The 7579-nt window shown below is 42.9% G+C and overlaps 1 long non-coding RNA gene across 2 annotated transcripts; it reads right to left on the bottom strand.

Annotated features, from left to right (window-relative positions):
• Positions 1-881: 881 nt before the first annotated feature.
• Positions 882-2360, bottom strand: LOC307057231. Of its 2 annotated transcripts, none has more exons than XR_013811047.1 (2): positions 1771-2360; positions 882-1167 (listed from the first exon to the last, which is right to left on the bottom strand). It is a non-coding gene; the product is annotated as an uncharacterized lncRNA (long non-coding RNA). The 2 variants fall into 2 exon arrangements; XR_013811048.1 differs by having other exon boundaries at positions 1775-2360.
• Between the last annotated feature and the right edge of the window lie 5219 nt (positions 2361-7579).

Raw genomic sequence — 7579 nt, 5'->3', positions numbered from 1 at the left:
GCTTGCTTCTCTGATCTGTGAGTTGACAAGGAGATAAATATTGCTAGAAGGCAACACAAAGAACTTGCAACTCGCAAACAGGGAGGACACAGCAGAGGAAGTAGAGTCAGTCACTCGGGGTAAAGACTGGAGTCATTTAGTTTGGGGGTCAGACAACCTGACAGTCTGGAATCATCCCTGAATTATGTTACATGGCAAAAACGGATGCTAGAAAAATTGTGAAGTGGGTAATGTATTTTTAGACATATTTTAAACAAAAGTTATGTCTCTAAATGTGGAAGCTTCAGTCATCTAGAATATTCACTTATGTAAACCATCTCCTTTCCTTATGGCATAAAGATTAGACTTACCAGCTTCCCCACTTATCATCTCAGCGGGGTATAGGTTGCCCCCCACCTAAAATGTTCAATTTGATATGCTTTGACATGTCAGGCTTATTCTTATGGAAAAATAAGCCATGCTCTAAGTAACACTGCAAAACTATCTTATCCTTCCTCATGCAAAGAAATTTCTAAGCCAATGACTTTGGTTATGAGATGGTTAAATTACTCCGCTAGGCATGGACCTACTAAATGACCAGGGACCAGGAGGTGGGGCTGTGGACTCCAGGGCTAGTGCTCTTCCCACTGGAGCCTGTAGCTTCTTGTCAGCTGGCTTTGGGTTGCCCTTTTGCCCAGCTCACGTGCTTACTTGAAAGGTGTGGCCGCAGATCTTTAGAACTTTCAAAACCATTTTCCTGGCCCCTGATGCATCTACTGTTCTCTTTCCCTCAAGTTGTATTAGGGTGAGACCACAAGCATTCAGCCTCCCTTCCCAGCCCGCTGCAACACTCCTCACACCCGTTTTCCTGTTCAGAGATATGCATGTGCCCAGGCAGCAAGTTTGGTCACCACAGTCACGATCTTTAATGTGAAAATTGATCGAAAAGTTTCTTGTCACATTCGTCTGGGGAGGGATAGAAGTGATTCACCACTGTATCTGTTTCCCTAAGTCCAAAGCGTGAAAAGAAAGCTTGAGCAGCACTGTGTCCAGTGTAGGTGACAAATGTGTTCGTTTGTTCCTCCCAGTTAACGATACCACTTTTCTCGGAGATTCGCCCTGCAAGGGGTGCTGGGATTGTAACAGCAGTCAGGTTCTCTACCTTTCTGCTTACTTGGATGTTCTTTCCTGGAAGTTGTATGGGGAAGAGAAGATTTTAGTAAGTGTTCTTTTCAGTTCTGAGAATTTTCCCTAGGCCTTCCATCTCCCTCTTGTCAGTGTTTGCGGCTGCTTATATCTGCATCTACCTTTTCGCACTTACGCCTAGCCACCCACATGGCTCTGCCTCTGGTTAGCCTTCTCTTCCCCACTTTGTCACCAAACTCCTATACATTGATGCCTCAACCCCTCACCTCGATTATTCCTTCTCACATTTGCCTTCTTCTCTCCTGCACCAACTGCTTCAAGTTACCCTTTCCAAAGCTGCTCCATTTACTGCTATCCCAGAACAAACCTTCCCCTTCTCTCACCAAATAAACGGCTTTCAATAAGCTGCTCCTAACCCCCTAAACAAATAACATCCCACAATCCACCTCGTTCGAAAATATTGCTTTTCATAACCTCCAACCATTTGCTCTCTACCTCCCCTTAAAGAAATAAACTGTCTTTAGTGTTCCTTCTTATCTGGGCTCTGAGCTACCTCACTGAAACTATAAAATACACACACACACACACACACACACACACACACACACACATACCCCCAACAGCCTCCCAAATGAAGAAAAATACCTACTACAATCTTTTGCCTTCCCTTTTTCTGAGAAAGAAAACTCTCATGAGGTATATAAGGACCCGTTTGGATCTCTCTGAGGATTTTTTTTTTCTCCCTGGTGAGATAAGCTAAGGAGAAATACAGTAAGGCATTCCAAGGCCAAACACATTCTACTGTTTATTACACATATTACATTCTTAAATAAAAATGCGTCACATAACATTTTTTGCATAGATATCTTACAATATACCAATTTAAAAAAGAATTATGAAACAGACCAGTAACAAAAATAAATTTTTTCTTCATTAATAATTTTGTAACATTAACATACCACCATCATATAATACAAATAATAGTTTTAAATCTTAAGACTTTTGTACAGCAAAAAAACTTGACAAAGTAATATATTTATATATATATATAAAAAGCTTAAAAAAAATAAAATGTCAAAAAAAGGCATAACCGAGGGCTATAAGACTGGGTACTTCTGTGATATATTATAAATACCAGAGAAGGCCTGAGAGAGAGCATGTGACCGAGGGAGGTGTGGGAGGGGTAGGGCTGGGAGTAGGTCTCTCCTAACACACTTGTTAGACACGTCTGGCAAAAAGAAAACGTACAGTGCAAAAATAAAGTCCTTCAAGCAACTGTTAAGAGCATGATAGAGAGTTGAAAGAAAAGTGGCAGTGGCTGGGAGGTTGCGTGGTAGGAGGAGGGAGAGGGTGACGGAACAGAAGGAGTTTGGGGGGCCTTTATGGAAAGGACGGGGGAGGCTTCAAAAACATGAAACATTTATTTTTGCCTCTGTGTTAGCAAGGAGATCTTGGCCGTAACAGGTGTATTTTTCCTCCCTGGAATGAAGCAGAAGTGAAAGATCAAGAAATTCAACTCAACCTGGGTTTAGATAGAAAATGCATGCAGAGAAAAACAAAAACAAAAAAGGTTGAGGACCAGCCAGTGAGCCCCAAAGCCTTTCGGGACCTAGATGTGCAGAAATCATTCTGCCTCGGGTCCCAAAGGCCTAGGATTACAATGTCCTCTCTCCCCACCCTCAGCCCCTCCCCTCTACGTGGAACTCCCAGTGTGTTTTCAATATACTGGCAATTATAAGCATCCATCCCCCCCAAAATATATTAGGCACTGGTGGCTACTCCTCGTAAACGTCAGTAGCCTAAGTGTTTTCCTTCTGCGAAGGTACATCAGGTACACGTGCACACGTGTCTAGCTGCGTGCACACATACCACCCTCATTATTCTGACGTGGGGTGCATTTTATGGCAGTAGACAGAAGCTGGAGTCAAAGCAGTTTACGATTCCAAAGCTCACAGTTGAAAAAAATTGTATAAACAGTCCCCAACAAAGAACACATCAACCTTCCCTCGTGACTGCTGAGAGGGAGCCCTGTTTGAAAAGAGTATCTCGTTTGGGATATTTGTGAAGTGACGGCCTAGGATTTCTCTCTCCGTTTTGGATACCTGTTTCCCGAGGACTTACACGTAAATGCAAAACACCTGAAGAATACAGTACTCTATTGGAAGGGTGCACGGAAGAAAGTTAATTGCAGCTTTATTTTTCCCCTTTTCCAGGATCTATTAGGAATCAACAGAGGAGATTTAAGCGAGTGTTAAAAGCAAGAGAAAACCCTGAAGCCTCAGGCAGTTCGTCATGGGATCTCACATTTACAAGCAGTTTTTGCTTCCTTTGACACATTTTCGTTGTTCCGTCTCAAGTCTTCCCAAAGATCCTCACTGAGGAAAGTAGACCATCAAAGAGGCATCGATGTATACACTCAGGCCAGCCCCTTTTCAAACCGAAATATCACCATGTTTACCGAAATGTAATCCAGACCCGGAATGCAAATTCTCTCCTCCTCCCTCCACCCCACACTTGGCAGTGGCCACTTCCGGAAGATGCCAGAGGACGCTTCCGCAAGTAGACTTCAACCAGGTTCTACTTAACGAATTTTCACTTTGGCAAAGATCTGGGTGCAAAACTGCGGCCAGAAATGCTGGCCCTCGTAAGATTTTTTTTAAAAAGAAACAATGAACCTGATTTTTGTAGTGAAATATGTTGTATCTCTGACTTTCCCAACCTTCTTCCTTCTCCTAAAACCAACTCATGCAGAAGAAAAGCCAAAAGCACTTTGCACTGTATTTTATATTTTATGAAGTGACCTCCATAGAGGAGACCATTTTGAACCAATAAAACTAATCACTAAGATTTGCTGTTCTTGCCATTTGAGTTCATTTCTTTTGACTTTGCCATAGAATTCAGGAGTTGGGGCTATAGCCAGAATGTTCTGAATGCACTGGCTGAGCCGCCCTGAAAGTCCCAGTTATTTCCCCTTTGATGCAAATAGACATGGCTAATCTGGAAGCTTATCTCAAACTGAAATCCTTAAAAAAAAAAAAAAATCTTCTCTGGCTTCTAGATTCAAAGAAGAGTTTTTAAAACATAGGAATCAGTTCTGCTAATCATGCGTGAGGTTGGCTGTCTTTTTTTACCCTGTTATCATCAGGCAATCAAAGATGTAAAAAGGGCACAAGAGGTGCAGGAGGGGAGGACAGGGGATACTTGAAGGGCTTTGCAAGGGAGAGCACAGAGAGGAGAGGGAAATGGTCAGCGTGAAGTTCATTCTGGGGGTCTCTGATATTTTTATAAAATGCAGCTCTGTCATGGAATCCAAACATCTCTTTTTCTGGACATCAATACTCATCACCACCAGGCATTAAGCTGGGCAATGAACCATCAGTGGGGCAGGAGGCCAGTAGCCAGGAGCAGCATTATAATTTCAGGTTTCCACACCTTTGACTTACAGCCGTGTGGTAGGAGAAAGAAGCACAAATTGAAATAAAGAAAACTGTCAATGGCTTCGAAACACTCTTTTCCTATACGTCAAACTCTGAACCCTGGATAAACCGAGCTTGAGAGGACAACCACAAGAAACACCATGCCAGGTTTTTCCTTTCAAATTTGAGATCCCCTGGAATGTTGGGAGGTAACAATTTAAACGAGAAAGCGGTTTACTGTACTTCAAAGGTCCGTTAAAGCACTGTTCTAAATAACCTGTCCTCTTGGAAGCAAACTAGCTTCAGGTTATTTCTTGGAAAGCCTGTTCATGCCAGCAGGCTATTTCCAACCATCTCTGCCATTTCAGAGATGATGGACACTTGATCACAAATCCATTTCCAAAATGATTGGGGCTACTGCCCCCCACCCCACCCACCACGGACAGGACTGGTGATCATTCAGAGGTGTCAATCGGGCTAGAGAAGAACAGTTTCAAAGCCATACACTTAGCGCCCACCAAATTCTCAGGCCAATTCTCACAGTCAACAAATACCTGAAGCAAGCAAGCCAGCCCCACCATCGAGGTTCAGTGCACCCTGCTCAGAGAAAGGTCAGGAGCAGATTACAAAGGACCTCACCGATTCCAAAGAGAGAGAAACTGCCGAACATTTCAGATGCTGATGAAGAACAAATGCCCTTTGTTCTGCCACGTTCAAATGAGATCTTCTCAAGACCACAGATGACAACGGGGAGCGAGCAAGCAATGATTACTCTTTTGCATTTTTTTTAAACTTTCTTTTTAATAGAGCCTTGCATTGGTCAGTTCAAAAATTAAATTAAGTATTATAAACCCTTAATAATAATAGCATTTCGAGAGGCAAGAGCAACTCCAGCTGGGGAGAGAACGTTTGTAAATCGTGGCAGCCATGGCTAACGCCATCACTGGTGTGTGCGTGCAGTCATGCTGGAGGCTGCTCTAGAAAGGGAAATCAACGAACCAACAAAACCTGGGGTGTCTAAAGTTTCATCTAGTGCACTGACTGGAGGCGCTACAGTCTAATAACAGCTGAGGGTCAAGGTCCCTCACACATCCTTCATCGAGAAAGGATGTACCACACATTCAAATATAATCCCATGGTCCGCCCTGATGGACTGGCTACAAATGCACTCGAATGCAGTCGAGAACTATGAGATTGTCAGCAAGCAGTGCTCCAGAAATGGTTTCTAAGTCATGTCTAGTTTTAAATCTTTGGAATAAAACTGATTTTTTTAAATACCCTCCTACTAACATATACATAATTGCCTCTGGCAAATGGGCAGATTTTGTGTGTATGTGTGTTTAGGGTGGTTTTTCTTTTTTTTGCTGTTTTTTTTTTTGTTTGTTTCATTTTTCTTTTTTTTTTTTCTTTTTTTTCTTTTTTTTGGTCTAAATTGAAAAAAGGAAAAAGGGAAAGAAAACTTTAAGGGCGAGACCTCAGAATGCCCCAAGTGTCCAATTGGCAGCTACAGCATTTGTGATAAGGAGGCTCCTTTGCCCTCAGACGAGTAGTTTCAGCATGTCAGTGAAATCAAAGTTTGAAGAAAGCTGAGAAACCAAATGCCAAGGATCTTGAAGGCTGCTGTCATGAATGTATCTGTGTTTCTTACAATATTATTTCCTTTCAAAGACTTCACTTTTGCATCCCAAATAGGTACGGGGTGGCATTTTAACAGTCAATGAGTCAAACAGTCAAGGAGGGCAGGAGGGGAGCCAGCTGGATGAAGGAGCAGCAACCATGGGTGGACCAAGTGCCATTTTTGTTTTTTTAGTCGTGTCTTGAAGGGATGGTCCCAGAATATACAAAATATACAATCTGCCCTAAAACCACCCCGCTTGCTTGCATAGGCCATTTAATGGTCCTAAAGGCAGTCTTTGGAGTTGAGGCCAGTGCCAGCTAGCTAAGAATGCGGGTAGATGGAGGCCGATATTGGATTGTGTGTGTGGGATGGAAAGTGAGGCATGTAACCCCCTCGGCGTCAGCTTGCAGAGTAAGAGTGAGGCCTCGGTTGATCCCGGGTGCTCTAGGTCACAAGTCATGGTGGGCCTAGCCAAAAAAAAAAAAAAAAAATCAGAAATATGTCTCTCTTTTTAGACAGAGCAGGAGAGAAATATCTCAACCCTTTCTTTAAATGTCCACCCTTCATTCCCACAATGGCGTTTTGAACGGTGTGTTTTAACAAGTGGGGTGATAGGACTCAGTGGGTATGAGAGAGGAAGAAAGGGTGATGTTTTTTGAAGTCACTAGACTTGGGAGGCATCCTCTGTTCTCCCCACTCCTGGAAAGAGTGATATTTTTGGCTTTTTGTCAGGTCGTAACCCAGAGTTAGGTTAAATATGCAGCTGCCCTTTGAGACTAGCAACATCTATGCTGAAACTGGTTATAGGGTAGCAATGACATACAGCACAGGGTTGATCACTGTAAGCTGAGGTCAGGATGCCTCAAGGGGGATGAGAAAAGTGTGATGTCCCATCTGATTGGCTGCTTCGAGAGCTGGACATCCAGGTGCCGAGAGAGAGAGTCCTGGAGAGGTTTAGTCCATGGAGAAAAGATAAAACCTTTAAGCTTCCAAATAAGCTTTTCAAGTTTTCGTTAGCAAAAAACAGAGATTAAAAAGAAAAAATCTAGCACTGGCAATAAGGTGAGGCTCAAGGGATATACTGTGATTTATCATCAAGGACTTTATTCTCTTGGCCACTTTGCAGTCATGCTAGAAGTTTCCAGAATCCCTAGTGCATATGGTGTGCAAGAGAGTCAAAAAGTAAGAAAAGAAAACTCCTCCCTGGAGAGTGAAGTCTAGAGAAATGCAGGCCAGAAAGGTGTAAGGAGTTATTCCAGAGTCTGCCGCCGCTAAGGCCGTTGGTATCAACTGGATAGATCTCAATAGTACTAAGAAGAACCAAAACTGATCAACAGTTCTGTGAGGAAGTCGGACGCACGGAATAGTAGGACTTTTCACACACAAAGGACAAATAAACCAAGAGTTAATTTTGGCTACC

Source organism: Hyperoodon ampullatus (assembly GCF_949752795.1).
Source record: "Hyperoodon ampullatus genome assembly, chromosome: 8".
Lineage (NCBI taxonomy): Eukaryota > Metazoa > Chordata > Mammalia > Artiodactyla > Ziphiidae > Hyperoodon > Hyperoodon ampullatus.
The sequence above is the reverse complement of the archived record's forward strand: the minus strand, read 5'-3'. Positions and strand labels throughout refer to the sequence as shown.